The 18,842-nt window shown below is 42.1% G+C and overlaps 1 protein-coding gene and 1 non-coding gene across 18 annotated transcripts in view; one reads left to right on the top strand and one right to left on the bottom strand.

The window, feature by feature from the left end:
* Nucleotides 1-18,842, bottom strand: part of NCKAP5 (NCK associated protein 5) — a 1,093,872-nt gene that overhangs the window by 998,947 nt on the left and 76,083 nt on the right. The window lies entirely within an intron of this gene.
* TRNAG-GCC (transfer RNA glycine (anticodon GCC)) lies at nt 3,038-3,112 on the top strand. Its single transcript has one exon. It is a non-coding gene; the product is annotated as a tRNA-Gly (tRNA).

Genomic DNA, 18,842 nt, shown 5'->3' with positions numbered 1-18,842 from the left:
TAGGACACATCTGCTGTATAATGAAGTCTGCTTTTAATAACAGTAGATCTGCTATCTGCCATTCCTGAGCATGGAAAACCAGGGAGAAATTGCTTTAGACCTCTGAAAGATTTGTTTGTTCCTTGGGCAATTTTGGCATTTTCAAATTTTATATATGACTGTGACCAACTGGGAAGAAAGCAAACAAGTTCAAATCACGGCTAACTCTGCTCTGACACAGGCCTTTGTATCCAGTAAAAACTAGAGACCCGTAGGGGATTCTGTCTCTGCATCCTCAGACAGACACAAAGAACCTCAGGTAACACAAACCAGGATGTTCAAAATGAGCAAATGCAACCCGCACAGCTGGGCTTATATTCAATATCTATTCAAATATCTAAGACCCCAGATTTAAAACTCTCTACTTTTCTGATCTTGTAGCTTCTCATAGGGACAAAGTCTTTGAAATTTCATTCCAGGTTTCAGCGATTGAGGTTTTTGTCAAGGAAAAAAAAAAAGCCCATAAGCAAATATGCTGCTAATTGGAGGTTGTGTTTGTAAATGCTCAGCATCTGAGAGCTGTGCCTCACATTTTCAAGGGCTAGAGGTAGTTTTCTGAGTTTCATATTTTGGAAGGTAAGGTAAGAGTTTATTGTTGATAAGCAAATCTGCTGAACAAGGCCCTGAGTAGAGGGTTCAGATGAATTCATGGATTCCTTTCAGGATATTTACATTGACATGCAATTAGGCAGAATGTGTGTGAGGGAACAAATGGAAAGGATAGAGGGAAGAAATGGAAGGGATGGAGGGAAGAGTTGGCAAAATAAAAGGAAAAGAAAAGGCAGCAAAAACACTTGTAAGAGAAGATGAAAGTGATTTTGGCTGTGCTGACCTGAAGGTCTAGAAGGAGATGAGAGAGCTTGTCCTCTTCAAGAGGTGATCAACTCAGATCCCCAAGCTTGACATGATTATCTCACAAGCTTGGATAGTTCATTATTTCAGCTTCCACACATACAGTTGTTTTATTGCTCCAAGAATAACCCAGGCCTATCTGAAATGTAGCAGTCATGCCCAGGTCTGTGACCTCTTGATTCAAGGAACTTGCTGGCTGACATTTTATTTGAGTTCTAATACAGGTTGGCAAGTCAACATTGCTCTCTTTGTGTGGGGAGAAGGTAGCCTTTTAAAACTAACTGGGAAGTCATTGGTAACATTACAGTTACTAAATTGGAATGGCCAGGTGTCCATGGCTTTATCTTTTTGCTTGCAACTTTTGCAGATTTGATCAAAGTCATAAGGACTTCTACTGAAGAATTACAAGCTATTTTTGATTTGTAACCCAGTATCAAATTGGTAAAAATGAACCAGTCTTTAAACAGAGAAGTTTTATATTATCTGGACATGAGATAAATATTTAACTCCAAAAGCTTATTTGCAAGTTAAACTACTATCCCAAGAGGGTGGAACACATCTATCTTTCTGTCTCAATCATCTCTGGGTCCTAAAAACACATGAACTAAGTGGAAGAACCACATTTTCAAGGGTCATAGGCTATAACCCATGCCAGGCAGACACCTTGTCACGTCATCAAAAACCAACCAGGAATGTTTTTTATAAATGCACATGAAAATATTTACTGATAAATACAATATTTACTGAAAATATTTACGGATAAAAACCCCCACAATTTGATGCCAAGGAAAAGTGACACAAAGTCCAGGTGTTCTTATTTTTTGGATTTCTGATTTTTCAGAGGTAAAAAGTGGATCCCAATTTGTTTGTGACCCAAAGGTATTTTTCAAATAGTTTATCTGATTGGTCACAAGGATTTAGAAGAGCAAACACTGTAAACATTCATGAGTTTTGAGTTGACTACCTGGATATGTAAGATTATTCCATCTGAAATCTACGGAGTCTATATCAACTTACAGAAAAACATGGAATTTTGTGAAAGGGACTCATTGCTTTTTGGAACATGGATGCCTGTTTCTGCATTCATTCATTCAATAGATATTATATCTTCCCTGTGCTGAGGATAATAACTTGATGCCTCACACTCACCTGACTGACAAAGTTCTCAAGTTCAGAACTGGTACCAAGTGGGAGTTATCAGTCAGAGGCCAACCTCTGTTTCCTGGGGCTTTTCTGGCTTTGGGTCCTTATCCTAGACCCTCAGAGCCATTTTGCAGTATTTCTTCATCACAATATCATTCATTCATTCAACTGGCATCTAATGGGCTGGGTGCTCTTTCATTCTCAAAGGATATAAAGGCAAAAGCAGTCCCTATCCTAACAGTCTTAGTCCAGACCCTTCTGCAGGCTTGTCCATGAGACTTTGAGCTAGTGGAGCTTGTTTTCTTATTTACCCCACTGCAATTTTATTTATACTTTCTTCAAATGCTTCCGTCTCTTCATTTCTCCTCTCCTTTTCCTCTTCCAAGCAAGAGTTTCTTCAAAAAGGAGGAGGAGGAGGAGGAAGAAGAGGAGGAGAGGGATGTGGATGTTTTGGCAAAGTGATGCCAATCATAACTTATTTATTCATCTTTCAAACAGAGTGAAAAAATTCTATTCACTGTTAATTCAACTATAAATTTGAAATGCCTTAACTGTCAGTCTTTCAAAAAAATATTCAGTCACATTGACAATCAACTCCAAAGCCTCCAAATCAGTGAGGCCTGACCATTTACTCAACCTCTCTGAAGTCCACAAAAGTGTGACTTGTGACAAGACTTTTCTGTATAATTTACAACTTAAGCATGCTTATCAGGTCAAAGACATTGCCCCACTGACATGTGTTTTTCTGAAGTATAACTTTAGAAAGCAGAAGAGAGACAATTCTAGTGGGAAATATGCAAACCAGACATAGGAATAATGTCTCTCAAATATAATACCAATTGGCTATATCTCATTGAAGCAACAGTGTACTGGGCAAAATAGAATCCTTAAATTCACTGTAAATCACACAAGATGGCTTTAGACAAAGTGAGAAATTAAAACATAAAGATGGGATTGTAAACTGACTTTTTTTTTTTTTTTTTTTAAAGGCTATCTTGGGACTTCCCTGGTGGTCTAGCGGCTAAAAGACTCAGCACTGCCAATGCAGGGGGCCCAGGTTCAATCCCTGGTCAGGGAACCAGATCCCACACGCCATAACTAAGAGCTTGCATGCCACAACTAGAAAAGTTCCCTCATGCCACAACTAAGGATCACACACGCAGGATCAAAGATCCAAGATCCCCTGTGCCACAGCTAAGACTCAGCACAGCCAAATAAATAATGATAACATACAGAAATATTTTAAAAATTAATAAAAATAAACAAATAAGGTTATCTTTATGCGTTTGAAAGGAATCTAAGCAAATAACTTTCAGATAGTACAAATTATCTCCTATTGAATTTTCCTCAGAACCTTACAAGTGAGTTTCTTATGATAGTGATATATTTGTGACACATATTTCTTTCCCTTTAGTCTCTCTGTCCTCTCCCTGCAATTCCATCATTAGACATTCCTCCCTTTATCACATATTTAAATGTAACCCAGAGGAAAGGCCTGCTACAGCTTCTCAGTGACCAAAACTCCATCTCCAGAGCTGTACTGGGAACACTGTGGTAGCTGGAATCTGGTTTTCCCCATCTTTGGCATTCCTCACGATATGTTAGGCACTTAATATCATAGAATTGTTGAGGTCCAAGGAATCTGACAGGTCACTGGGCCCTGTCCTCTGATCACAAAGACAAAAAGGTGAAGTTAAACTCAAAAGAAAAAGGAAAATTGTCTACAGTGACTCAGCTCATTAGAGACAAAGCTGGGTCCAGCAGTGTGGCATCTGCAGGCACTTGGCAACTCACTGTGAAACTGAGCAGGACCCTGTGGGGTTCCTGGGCATGGAAGCCTTTCTGAGTTCCTCACTTCTTGCACTTTCCTTTGTTCCAAAGGGCAGGTTCAAATATTTGCTGATGAGGGAAGAGAGAGGATGCAGAAACAAGGGAGAAGCAGCCAAAAAACAATAGTGCTCTTAGGACAGAAGCCTGGTTCCAACTCAAGGGATGTACATAATAGTGTCTTTGAGTTCTAAACCCCCAACAAATGGAAGATGTTAATTATCTTTTGAAGCATTCTTCATTCTAGATAGAGGGTCACAGTTTGATAACCTCAGAACCACAGAAGCTTGTCAGGAGACCACAGGAGGCTGGATTTAAGGCGTGCAGGCCCTTCACACACCCTGATCCTTATCAGCAACCCCACCCTTGAACCATCGCTATAAAACTCCTCACCAACACCCCCCAAGCTGGGATACACAACTTGTGAGGGCACAAACCCCGTGTGTCCCCCTTTGCCTGGCAAAGCAATAAAGCTTTGCTTTTCTACTTCACCCAAAACTCTCCTCTGAGATTCAACTCAGCACTGATGCACAGAGGGCAAGTTTTGGCAGCAACCTCCCAAGCCTTTACTTGAGCCCTCTGTGGGCTAGGCCAGGAAAGGACTACAAGTGCCTTTTCATATAGAAGTTAGCCAGACTCAAAACCCAGTTGCTACAATGAATCTACCTGCCTACCTGTAAACATAGAAGTTAGTTCTTAACCTTTGTGAATTGATCTAATGAACTTAATAAGTGAGATACAAAACTCATATCCTTAGAATGTTGCACCCATAAAGAAGTACTAGAACTTAGAGCCCACAGATGTGTTTTTAACTTTACTAATTTAAAAAAATTGCATTTATAGGCTGTGAAGAGAGAGCTCAAGCTCTTTAATTATATACTCAGAATTAAAGTTGTGTTTATTCATTTAGTCAATTTATTATTTAGGTGTGTATACAAAGACTGTAGACATAGAAATCTTGATTAATTCTGATGTTCAGATCTAACTGGTTACTATTAACATTGGCTAAGTTATTAACTTTCCTAAAGGATCAATTTGTACGTTGTCATGCATGATAGTGAATCTCAGTCAAGTGTGAACCCTTATTCCATTCAATTTTCCATGAATTCTCTCAGATAATTAGTTTTAAGAAATATCACATCGTGGCACCTTATCCATTTCTAGTCCTCTTGGGACTGTCTGAACCATGGGACCAGGATATGAATCACAGAGCTCAAAGGGGCAAGAGTATTAACTTCCAACACTTGACACGCAGCCCTTGCTTCATGAGCATGGAGGTTCCCTAGATTTCTGAGTTCCCATCCCCTCATGTACTTGTGGTAACTGCGATGTCTACTACTTTGGTGTCTGGCTCTAGCCTTGGGTTTCCCCAACATCTCAGAACTCCATGCATGGTTCTGTCTGGTCTATTTGCACATTTTCTTTATCTGGCTGATGTGTGTCTTCTCCCAAATGTACTAACTTTATCTCATTTTGGAGATGGGCAAAAATGTATAATGCTCGAGCTGTGTCATTTCAGGGGCCTTTGCTTCCCTTCACACATGCAGACATTATGAACCAAGGTCCTTACCTACCCTGGGATATCACATAAATGCTGGCTCATATCTGAGAAGTGAGGGAGCAGAGAAGAAACTGGATCCAATTATTGGATATCTGTTGTGTCTGTGTGTGCGTATGTGTGTCATTGTTGCATCTGTGTGTGTGTGTGTGTGTGTGTGTGTGTGTGTGTGATGTGATCATTTTTCTAGTCTCTCATTTTCCTTCAGCCCAAAAGTCACTAGCTTATCTCTAGAGAGTTATTCCAGCCTCAGGACTGACTTAGTTCTCTGCCTTCTTTCCCCTGCCTGTCACCTATCCACTTCCACTTTCGACATTCATAAAGGACCAATGCAGAGAAAGACAACGCTTTTGAATGCAGCTCTTCACAGCACATGTTACAAGCTTCTGTGACTCCCATCTGTGCAGCTTCCCAAGAAGGCCCTCATCACAGCTCTGAAGGATGCATGGCAGAAATCCAGAGAAAAAGAAATAGTAAATTTTTAAGAGAGCTACATTTTTTAAAAGATTTTAATAGGAGGAGAGTGCCTTGCACAGAAGGTAGTCAATGAACATGTGGTAAATGGAAGACTAAATGGTAAGCCTACAAAATGTGTCTGGGAAAAGCTGAAGCTCTTTCAGGAGGTGGGGCCTTGGATGGAGGCGGCCCCTTTTCCTTGCTCCAGTAAGGGCAGGTATCCACCATGATCTTTCTTAGATCACATCAAGTTGTGTGAACTGCTTCCTGGGCATCTGAGAGTGGCCAGATGCACCTTCCACTCTCAGGGACAAGTTGTCATTTTTTTATTTAATTAAGAAATAAGGGGAAAGAATCCAAAATAGAATATATATGTGTGTGTGTGTTAGTTGCTCAGTTGTGTTTGACTCTTTGCAACTCCATGGACTATAGCCTGCCAGGCTCCTCTGTCCATGGGCTTCTCCAACCAAGAGAATTTTAGTTTATTTGTTTAGCTAGTCAATTTATTATTTAGCTATGTATACAAAGGCTGTAGACATAGAAATCTTCATTTGGAATGGGTAGCCATTTCCTTCTCCAGGAGATCTTCTCAACCCAGTGTTGTGTTAGTTTCAGTACAGCGATTCACTGATAATAAGTGTGTGTGTGTGTGTGTGTATGTGTGTATAACTGAATCACTGTGCTATACACCTGAAACTAACACAAATTGTAAATCAAGTATACTTCAATTAAAATTTTAAAAATAAAAGAACGTGTGTGGCTCACTGTACTCAACAGAATAGAGCTTTATGTAGTGGCTGTAGGGACACATAAAAAGAACAAAACCAATGCCATTGCAATGACACTTTGTTTTTATTTCATTAGTGCAACCGTTATCCTTCATTTTCTTTTGCTCAGCCATTCATGGACCATCTTGGAAAGCGGCCCTCCACCAGGTACTGGGGGGTCTCACCGTACACAGTCAAAACCCTTATTCCTTATCCTAATTCCATATTGTTACTGTTCTCATTTGTTACTGGGGCATAATTTTTATTTTATTTTGTTTACTGGGGTATAATTTTTAACTCTCTCAATTTTTTTTCCCCTCTCATGTCACTTGATTCTAATATAAGTCCTGAAGAAAACAGAGGCTCAGAAAACGTTAAAGGGCACACAGCCAGGCAGCAGCAGAGCTGGGTCTTCTTTTGTGACGCTGAGAGTTACACGTCATTTCTACCAGCCTGTCCCCTTTTCCTTTCTAAAGGAGCCCTGCAGCAATGTGCTTATCAACAGGGACAGTCGATCCTCTCTGGGCAAAAGGACTTTAAATACCAAATGTGTGACTTGCAAAGCTATACTTTCACTAATAACCACTATAAACACTTTTCCAATTTCCCACTGGGAAGATGGTAACCACATAGGGAAAAGGAAAAAGGATTAACTATCTTTCTGGTCCTATTCTACTAAGACTCATCCTGGTTAATTCCTCACTTAAAACCAGGGTTTTTTTGTTGTTGTTGTTGTTTTTGCTGTGTCTTCCAGATAATCTCCAATTATCAAATAAATAAAAAAGAAATATAGATTTGATCATTAAGTGTTTCAAATATTTAGTGCAGGGTATAGAAAAACCAAGCAATGACTTTTGGTTGAGCTTGGTTCTGGTTCTGAAACAAATGCCACCACTTACTAATTTGGGTGATCTGGGGAAAGTGATTGAACCTTTCTGAGCCTCAGTTTCCACATCTCTAAAATGGAAACCATGATACGTGCTTCACAGACTGTTGAGAAAACTTACTGGAATATAAGCTCCATTAGAGAAGGCCAGTATCTGGCTTGTTTAACCACATAATTCATTAAATAATCAAGCACAATAAATATTTGTTAAAGGATTGATTAAAATATGTAACCTGGATCAGTAATAGTATCCCCAATGAGTCATAATCTACTTCTAAGCTAATATCTTCCATTTTGATGTTTTCTTTCATTTATTCAGAGGATTGGGCTCCATGGGATCTGTACAAATAAATGTTTATTGGAGATAACTGGCAAGGAGGGAAGAACTTTTATATAAAAAAGTTCTTTAAAAAGTGTTTTATAGAAAAAACTACCAGGAAAGTCTTCCAGAGACATGCAAGAGGGTTGTGAAGATGTCTGAGCTGCTTGGATTAACTGTAGGTTGCCACCCATTCTTCGTGACAGACAGCACTGCCCATGAGCCCCACCAGAGCTGTCAAGAGTGAGGAAAGGAGGGGCGTTCCTGATGGTCCAGTGGTTAAGACTCTGCACTTCCAACAAAGGGGATGCAGTTTCAATCCCTGGTTGAGGAACTAGGATCCCACATGCTGTGTGGTGAAGCCAAAAAATTTAAAAAACAAACAAACAAAAAGAATGAAAGAAAATGACTCTGCCCAGGAAGAGCCAAGCCTAAGAGTCCTGGTGGTGATCTTCCCCTTATTGTCCTGAGTGAAAATTACCTCCAAGCTCCTGAGAAATCTGTATGCAGGTCAAGAAGCCACAGTTAGAACTGAACATGGGACAACAGACGGGGTCCAAATTGGGAAAGGGGTACGTCAAGGCTGTATATTGTAACCGTGCTTATTTAACTTATATGCAGAGTACATCATGAGAAATGCTGGGCTGTATGAAGCACAAGCTGAAATCAAGATTGCCGGGAGAAATATCAATAACCTCAGATATGCAGATGACACCACCCTTATGGCAGAAAGTGAAGAAGAACTAAAGAGCCTCTTGATGAAAGTGAAAGAGGAAAGTGAAAAAGTTGGCTCAATATTCACTCAAACTCAATATTCACAAAACTAAGATCATGGCATCTGGTCCCATCACTTCATGGCAAATAGATGGGGAACAATGGAAACAGTCACAGACTTTATTTTTGGGGGGGTTCTAAAATCAATGCAGATAGTGTCTGCAACCATGAAATTAAAAGACGTTTGCTCCTCGGAAGGAAAGCTATGACCAACCTAGCGAGCATATTAAAAAGTAGAGACATTACTTTGCAACAAAGGTCTGTCTAGTCAAAGCTACGGTTTTTCCAGTAGTCATGTGTGGATGTGAGAGTTGGACTATAAAGAAAGCTGAGTGCCAAAGAATTGATGTTTTTGAACTGTGGTGTTGAAGAAGACTCTTGAGAGTCCCTTGGACAGCAAGGAGATCCAACTAGTCCATCCTAAAGGAAATTAGTCCTGAATATTCATTGGAAGGACTGATGCTGAAGCTGAAACTCCAATACTTAGGCCACCTGATGCAAAGAACTGACTCACTAGAAAAGACCCTGATGCTGGGCAAGATTGAAGGCACGAGGAGAAATGGACGTCAGAGGATAAGATGGTTGAATGGTATCACTGACTCAATAGACATGAGTTTGAGTAAGCTCTGGGAGTTGGTGGTGGACAGGAAAGACTGGCATGCTGCATTCCATGGGGTCACAAAGAGTTGGACACGACTGAGCAATTGAACTGAACTGCGAGTCACAGGCTCTTAGCCCCTTAAGGGCTCCTGGGGAAAGAGCTCTGACCCCAAATACCATGTATGATCTGTTTTCCATCATAGGAAAATTAAAAAAAAAGTCTGATTTTGGGTGTTTAGCTCCATGGGAAATTATCACCACAAATTGCATTTTGGAAATTCAATTCAATTTAAAATGCATTAAAGTCTATTTCAAGAAACCTTCTGGGGAGTCCTTTGTTATATGACGAATCTCTGTGGAAAGAGTAAAAAAGCACCCTCCTCCAGGCATCTTTTGTGCAAACCTCAGTTCAGTTCAATAGCTCAGTCGTGTCCTACTCTTTGCGACCCCATGAATCGCAGCACGCCAGGCCTCCCTGTCCATCACCAGCTCCCAGAGTTCACTCAAACTCATGTCCATCGAGTCGGTGATGTCATCCAGCCATCTCATCCTCTGTCGTCCCCTTCTCCTCCTGCCCACAATCCTTCCCAGTATCAGGGTCTTTTCCAATGAGTCAACTCTTCACATGAGGTGGCCTAAGTATTGGAGTTTCAGCTTCAGCATCAGTCCTTCCAATGAACACGGAGGACTGATCTCCTTTAGGATGGACTGGTTGGATCTCCTTGCAGTCCAAGGGACTTTCAAGAGTCTTCTCCAACACCACAGTTCAAAAGCATCAATTCTTCGGTGCTCAGCCTTCTTCACAGTCCAACTCTCACATCCATACATGACCACTGGAAAAACCATAGCCTTGACTAGATAGACCTTTGTTAGCAAAGTAATGTCTCTGCTTTTTAATATGCTATCTAGGTTGGTCATAACTTTCCTTCCAAGGAGTAAGCGTCTTTTAATTTTATGTCTGCAATCACCTTCTGCAGTGATTTTGGAGCCCCAAAATATAAAGTCTGATGCTGTTTCCCCATCTATTTGCCATGAAATGATGGGATCAGATGCCATGGTCTTCGTTTTCTGAATGTTGAGCTTTAAGCCAACTTTTTCACTCTCTTCTTTCACTTTCATCAAGAGGCTTTTTAGTTCCTCTTCACTTTCTACCATAAGGGTGGTGTCATCTGCATAGCTGAGGTTATTGATATTTCTCCCAGCAGTCTTGATTCCAGCTTGTGCTTCTTCCAGTCCAGCGTTTCTCATGATGCACTCTGTATATAAGTTAAATAAGCAGGGTGACAACATACAGCCTTGACGTACTCCTTTTCCTATTTGGAACCAGTCTGTTGTTCCATGTCCAGTTCTAACTGTTGCTTCCTGACCTGCATATAGGTTTCTCAAGAGGCAGGTCAGGTGGTCTGGTATTCCCATCTCTTTCAGAATTTTCCATAGTTTATTGTGATCCACACAGTAGAGTCATTTAAGTAGAACTTTCTTAAACCACGGTGTGAGCACAGCCTCACTTGCAAAGTGGTGAAGTTCCTGGAATTTCACAGCAGCTTGTTCCATCCTTCTGCCTGCCCAAAATCCTGGTAGGACCTCTCATCACAAAACAGAGGAAGGTTTCTAAACATGAAGGAGGCTACACCGATATCAGATGTAAAGGCCTTCAAACCAACAGGAAAACTGCTTTGAGAAGAACTACTGTCAAATGGCTATTGAAGCTACAGCTGAGAACCCTCCAGAAGACGATATCATGTAAGTACAGCAGCCAATCACCATGAGAAAGGGAAGCCAGAAAGCCCCCAGTCAAACCCAGAGAGGCAAGCTCCTCTCAACTCTAAAATGCATTCAAGATACACATGGACAGTGTAGGCATTACAAACAGCATGAGCTTTTTGGTAAGACTGACCTTGGAGTTTATTAGTCGAGTGATCTTGGAGCACTCAACTCATTTAATTTCTGAGCCTCAGTTTCTTCATCTGTTCAATGGGGATATTACAGTCCCTCCCTGTAGAATTGTTATGAAAATTAAATGAATCGAACATAAATAAAATATTTAAGTTCAGCACTCAGGATACTGCAAATGCTCTGTATCAGATGGGAATTAAAAATCATAAAGAATAATTTAAGGTCATCTGATTTTTCCATAACACCATCATCATCATTTCACACAATGTGATGACACATTGAGGGGCATGTGTAACTGGTCCCCCTCTTTCCATCTCAGAATTCACATCCTATATGTTGGAGCTACTCCATCCTGAACCAATAGCTGGATCTTGTCCTCTTTTCCTCCAACAGAACACACTAGTTTTGTGCTTCATTCTCTCAAAATCCTTTCCCAGCCAAATGACAACTGGACAAGCTGATTCCCTTTCAGGTGACATAATATGAGTCACTTGAGCACTTACAAATGAATTTTAAGTCTAAAATTACAGTACCACTCAGCACTCACATTTAAGGTAGCAAAGTACCCAAGCAAAGGATTAGGCCCTAATTAGAAGCAGGTTGTAAATATTATATGAGGACCCTAGTGTTTCTGCTCGGTTTAAGTTACACTTAAACATGACTTCCAATCATGCGCTTTATCTCTTGGCAGGCATACATAGGTGCCCAATAAATGTTACCTTTGGTGATAATAAAACAAAAAGCCTAACTTTCAAAAGTGAAATATCCAAAAGACCATTGTCTGCATTCTTGGCAGTGGCTAGGGAGCCTGTTTTCCCAAGTCAGCAGCCTCTGAGGAGGCTGGCCAGGGGCCAATTCCCAGGGCTGGTGCATTCCTGGGGCCTGGCAAGAGGCCACCAGGCCCCTGTTTCCTTTCTCGTTCTCTTTATGTAGTGGAAAATCTTTCCCACTCCGACCCCTCCAAGTCTTCCCCTGACCACCCCGCCCCATTGCAGTAAAGAGAGGGAGTCACATGGGAAATGGTCCCCAGACACTTCCCCAAATCTCATCTCCCACTGCTCTGAGCTGGCACAGCTCAAAGCAAGTGACAGCATCAGGCAGACAAAAGAGAGCTCTGGTGCCCAGTCCTCCTGCCTGATTTTATCAAGGGCACAAGGCCTGGGGCCCAAGACCCAGTGGGCCCCTGTGCACAGGGGGTCATTGTACAGTTGCTTGGAAAACTATGGGCACTTCTGGAAGCCTTTCGAATACAATTGCCTGTTATAAATAGACATTGGCTGGCCTTCAAGGGTGACAGCAGTAGGCCAAAAGTTCCAGAAAAAATAAAACGCTCCATATAAGAAGGTCTGGAGTCAGCTCATTAATAGGCGAATACCAACCGAGCCACTGGACGAAGAAGAAAGGAATCCAAGGTTTGGCCGGGCACAACCTGGAGTTAACACCTGGGTGAGCATTTCTGGCTAATATTAATAACATCACAGAGATGCCATTCAGCTTTTAAACATCATATAGGAATATATGCAAACCACACATTAATAAAACATCTTTTCTGAATGCCCCCTTCCATCTGCAGACAAAGAAAACTGCCATCTGGAGGCCCCACGGCGGCCAGCTCCACAGATTTTCAGTACAGAGGAGCCCACTTACCAAGCACCAGGCTATGTGCTCTGCTTGAATCCTTTCTGTTCATTCTCTCGACATCCCTTCGAGGAGGAGATTAGCACCTCTTCTTATAGATGAGAGCACGGAGTCTCAGAGGAGGTAAAGAGCATGGCCAACCTCACACAGGTAGGCAGAACTGGGCAGGCTGAGATTCAAATCCAGTTCAGGCTGATTCTCCAGCCAGCCCATGCTCTTTCCACCACATGACGTGACATTGGTTTCTGTTGTAGCCTTTGAAAGGAGTATTCTGTCCATAGGAGGCTCTGAGTATGTATTTCTTCCTAAAGCTGCCACTGCTACGTATATTTTTGATCCACTGAAGTTTAGCAGGTAGGAGCTGCAGCAGGGCCATGACAGCAAGATGTTTCATTTACAAAGCATCCTACAGTCTCCAGAACAACCTCTTATTCTTTTTTTGTTCAATGCCAATGGTGACTTTATTATGCACATAAATTATGTGGAGTCACAGACTGTCTGTCTTCATCACTAATTTTTTTTTTAATTGAAGTACAGTTGATTTAAACATTATGTTAGTTTCAAGTATACAGCAGACTGATTCAGTTTTATACACATATGTATATAATACATGTAAATATATAGTATGTTTCAACTTATTTTCCATTATAGGTTATTATAAGATACTGAGTATAGTTCCCTGTTCTATACAATAGGTCCTTGCTGTTTATCTCTTTTATATATAGAAGATAGACGTGTGTATATGTTAATCCAAAACTACTAATTTATTCCTCCCTCCAGCTCATTCCCCTTTGGCTAGGCTCTTTTCTAAGTCTGTGAGTCAATTTCTGTTTTGTAAATAAGTTCATTAGTATCACTTTTTTAGATTCAACTTACAAGTGAGATCACACGATACCCATCTTTCCCTGTATGACTTCACTTAGTATAATAACTTCTTGTTTTTTATTTAATTTTGCCTTCATGGCATCCCCACTACTGAGAACACAGAGATTCAGAGAGTTTCAAAGACTTGCTGAAGCCCACACATCTACTAAATGGTGCACTTCAAGTTTAAATCTACAGACATCGAGTTCTAATATAGTGATTAATCCACTAGATCATACTCTTTGAACCCCAGCCACTGCACAACACATACACAGCCCTGCACTGGGCATCTTTATGAGGACCCTGGAAGAGAAGACCATGCCTCTGGTCATGTGGAACTTATCTTCTGAAGATGTGACATCATATTGCTCAAGTCAAATTAAGTTGGTGAATCTAACAGGCAAGAACCCATTTCTAGTATATAAATAATAAACTAGTCAGACTTAGGATAGTATTATCTTCTCATCCCAGAAATGTCAGAAGAGAGGGACTGAGGTAGGGCGTATATTTTCATGGGACACATGCACTGAATACGCCCTGTGTGCTCCTACACACCCCCTCTCCATCCTTCTCTGCACTGCCCCCATCCCCAGATGCTCTGAGGGCCCCTTTCTCTCTGGCTTTCAATTGGGTTTGACAAATGGGAGGTGCCAGCAGAAGCCTGGAGAGTGAGAGGGGACCCCAGTGAGAGGTTTCAAATCCTGATCACCTCCCTGCTGGTGGTCTGCATCCTTCCATCTAAGATGACATCTCCCACAAAGTGGCTCCCTGCCTACAGCCACGTGGTTTTCGGGTTACCTCCTCCCCCTGCCAGTCCTTTCAGGCCTAGTGTCACAGTGGCGCCCCATTCTTTCCAACCTTGGGCACTGTACTACGGTCATATAAGTTTCCCTGAATTCCATCACCTCTTAGTAAAGAGGTTCTTTACTAAACCCTCCTCTGGGCCAGTGTGCCATCTGTTTCTTTTGAGAACCTCAATGGATGCAACAAATAAGAAAACAAGATTGTTGATGAACCATCTTTGAGGCAAAACTATGGACCCTTATTTAGGTCCTCCTTAAAGCTCAACATTCAGAAAACGAAGATCATGGCATCTGGTCCTATCACTTCATGGGAAATAGCTGGGAAAACAGTGGAAACAGTATCAGACTATTTTTTTGGGCTCCAAAATCACTGCAGATGGTGACTGCAGCCATGAAATTAAAAGACGCTTACTCCTTGGAAGAAAAGTTATGACCAACCTAGATAGCATATTGAAAAGCAGAGACATTACTTTGCCAACAAAGGTCCGTCTAGTCAAGGCTATGGGTTTTCCAGTGGTCATGTATAGATGTGAGAGTTGGACTGTGAAGAAAGCTGAACACTGAAGAACTGATGCTTTTGAACTGTGGTGTTGGAGAAGACTCTTGAGAGTCCCTTGGACTGCAAGGAGGTCCAACCAGTCCATTCTGAAGGAGATCAGCCCTGGGATTTCTTTGGAAGGAATGATGCTAAAGCTGAAACTCCAGTACTTTGGCCACCTCATGCGAAGAGTTGACTCATTGGAAAAGACTCTGATGCTGGGAGGGATTGGGGGCAGGAGGAGAAGGGGACAACAGAGGATGAGATGGCTGGATGGCATCACTGACTCGATGGACGTGAATTTGATGAACTCTGGGAGTTGGTGATGGACAGGGAGGCCTGGCGTGCTGCGATTCATGGGGTCACAAAGAGTAGGACACAACTGAACTACTGAATTGAACTGAGGTTTGCACAAAAGATGCCTGAAGGGGGGTGCTTTTTTCCTCTTTCCACAGAGATTCATCATATAACAAAGGACTCCCTAGGTTTCTTGAAATACACTTTAATGCATTTTAAATTGAATTGAATTTCCAAAATGCAATTTGTGGTGGTAATTTCCCAAAGAGTCGGACACAACTGAGTGACTGAAGTGAACTGAACTGAAGAGGATGGCAAATGCTAACCATGTGACACCTGACGCTCTTGTCACCTCACTTCCTCCTTACTGCACCTTGTGAAACAGGAATGAAGTCAGGTATTCTGCAGAGCTCCAAACTTGGCCCAGGAGATCACCAAATAGCTCCCCCTACCACCATCTAGCTAGGATTCCAACCAGGGAGGAAGGAATGACAGACAGCACCCGCTACATCCCAGTCGTATCTAGTGGGTGCCCTCAAGAATGTCAGCTCAGGTTGTACCCACCGACACCAACTCCTGTCAGCCTTCAAGGCCTCACAGTTCTAGGGGTGGCAGGCCTCTGACCACAGCTCCACCTCACAAAAAGGCTAACAGCCGCTGAGCCTGCTTCTCTGCTGGCCCTGACAGATGGATCCCAGAATTCACTAGACCAAATGATTTTATTTCCCTCAACACATGCATGAGAGCAGTCAATGGATTAATTGTATTAGGAAACCTACCAAGCTGAAGACAATGGCTTCAAACTAAGAACCGAAAAGGTGCTGAAAGACAGAAGGCAAGCAAACCTCAGAGGCATCTTTGGAAATGGACAATTATGATCCATTAAGCCTAGTTAGGGACTGAAATTTATGAGGAGGAAACATCTGGAGCTGCCTGGAATGCAAAGGAACCAGAAGGAACCACTGTTTGGGCTTGTAGAGAGCAGCCCAGACAAATGGGATTCTGTGTTAGGCGAAAACTGCAAAATTAGTACATGAAAGGGACAAGAGTCGAGGCAGTGCATCTGGTGTTAAGTGAAGCATTTTAATACGATGGCTCCTGGAATTGCTTTTGAAATATTAATTGAAATTGGGATGAATATGAGGGCTGTCACATGAATAGAAAACTGGCAAGAGGATCATAAATACTGGCTAAGCTGAGCCAAGTCAACAGAACACGGCAAGGCAACAGAAAGTAATAAAAACACTGTTGAATTCATAGCATGAACCCTGTGGATATTTAATAAATATTAATTGATAATAATGACCTAGAGTACAGGGTGGTAAATTACTGTGAGACAGTTAGGCTGCTGAAATGCAGCTAATATATACACAGTGGGTACACACTGATAAATGAATGAGAAGAAAGGAAAATAAAAGTGATTTATCTGTGAGGTGCATTTTGCCTGGCACCAGGATGTATGGGTAAGAAAATATTAATAAAAGGGTGGGGAGGGGTGGCTACAGGGGACAGGAGGAAAGTTAAGATGATAATTCAGGATCACAATAGAGCTTTCTTAGTGTCTCAGCAATTCCACAAGTATAAACCAGGCACCTCGGAGTCCTGGTCTGTTCTTTTAAGACACTGTGGCTTTCTCAATCAATTTCTGCTTCCGGGAACTCAGAGACACCATAGATTAATGTGGACCAATTTTCTAGAGGGGGATATGAAAGCTTTCCTTCTTGAAAGGCCCCCATCCCTGATCAATATAGCCAGAGAGCAACCTCTCCTTTCTAAATCCCAGCCTGCTTGCTTGCACCATTGCCTACCTGCTGGTATTACTACGATTCCTGTACATGTGATTAGATTTCTTAAGCTTTGTAAAGCAGAAATCATGCCGTGCATTTCTTAGCATTCACCTTACAGTGCTTTAGACCTGCTAGATGCTCAGTGTCTGTGCTGATTCATTAGAAACTCTAGAAAGGAAAGCAAGCACCTATCAGAGAGGAGACCCCAGCTACCTTTTGGGTTTGAGGACCTGCTTTTAAGGCGATCAATGAAAACTCTACCCCTTGTTAGGGACAAAGTACTAGAGAGAGTCTGCTGCAGGAATGATCTTAGGCTGCCAGGGAATGATGCAGAAAACTCAGTTGCCATGGAAACTTGTGTGACCTGATGATTCCCACTGTTGAAAGATGGAGAGACACCAGGAGAATGACAAGCAGATCTCTGAGTCTTAAAACAACACAGAACACGCCAAGCAAACGTCTCTGCCCATTTGTACTTATTTCTTGTGTAGAGGTAGTTTCATTTCATCATCTATTCATCACACAGTGTTTTCAAAGAGCTTTCAAAACGTTCCCAGCTCCTGGTTTGATTTGGTGATCTGTGAGACACTATGTATGCACAGCAGGCAGATAGCACTCACGGCAGCAGCTGAGCACAGGTGATGGAAGCAGGTGCTGTTGAGACCTGCTCTGTGACCTGGGGAAGGGAAGCCATCTGTGTGCAGGTGCTACAGGCTGGACTTTCTAGGCTAACAGCAGGTAGAGCCACCTAACCATTCTTGAGTCAGATGCCCTTGAGAATTGGATTATTCCTGTGGACCCACCCCTCATAAAAATACACTTAAGCATATACACATAAAATCTAATATATTTCAGAAAATTTAAACCTCTGGAATCTTGTCATAAATGTACCCTATCAAGCACCTTGGGACTCAGGGTCCAGATATGGTAAAATTTCTGATATATAATAATAAAAACTTTAGCCACACATTAGACTCATCCCTGGGCAAAACAGAAGCAGCAGAATATCATCGACCATCCCAATCAGCATTCAGAGTTTCCCAAGTAGTTGCGTCTCCCCCATACCCAGTGTTTCCCGCTGGTTGGTACATGCCATAAACAGCTACTCACTGGTACATTCACTCACTCACTCATTTCATGGAAAGTTTTCTATGCATCAGACTCTAGGGATGCAAATATGAGTATGAAAAGGCTCATGTCCTCAAGGGGCATTCAGTTCAGTCAGGGCTGACTGTGCTCCCCTGGGGACGTTCAGCCATGTCTGGAGGCTGTTTTGGTCATCGCAACTGAAGAAAGAGTGCTATTGACATCCAGTAGGCAGAAGCCAGCGATGCTGCTAAACATTCTACAATGCACAGGACAGCCCTCACAAGAAAGAAATACAGGGTCCAAAACGTCAGGAGTGCCTCGGTTGAGGTTCTTCAGTAGACAAGCTTGTGCTCAAGCGGTAGGTGTGGAGATAAAGATCAGAAGGGACTATTACAGCACCTTAGGAAGGACATTTTAATAAGAACTATTTATTTACATCTGCCTGTTTTCAATAATGAGATGGAGAAAAGAAGAGAGAGAAGAGTCATTGAAGGGGAGCCATCACCATAATAAAGGTAGACCCTCCTATGGGCGACATCGGAGGAAGGGGCACCGATTGCAAGGAGTGGGCAAACGCATGACATATTTTGGGAATCTCCTCATGGGAAACGATGCTGGCTCCATATTCATCTCCAGCAGGCAGCGGCCCAGTCAAAAGGAGGTCCAGCCATTTGGTAGGCATCGCTCAAGTCATACACCCTGCTTCTTA

The sequence above is a fragment of the Bubalus kerabau genome, chromosome 3 (genome assembly GCF_029407905.1).
Source record: "Bubalus kerabau isolate K-KA32 ecotype Philippines breed swamp buffalo chromosome 3, PCC_UOA_SB_1v2, whole genome shotgun sequence".
NCBI classification, from domain to species: domain Eukaryota; kingdom Metazoa; phylum Chordata; class Mammalia; order Artiodactyla; family Bovidae; genus Bubalus; species Bubalus kerabau.
Note: the sequence above shows the minus strand (reverse complement) of the source record. Positions and strands in the feature narration are given on the sequence as shown.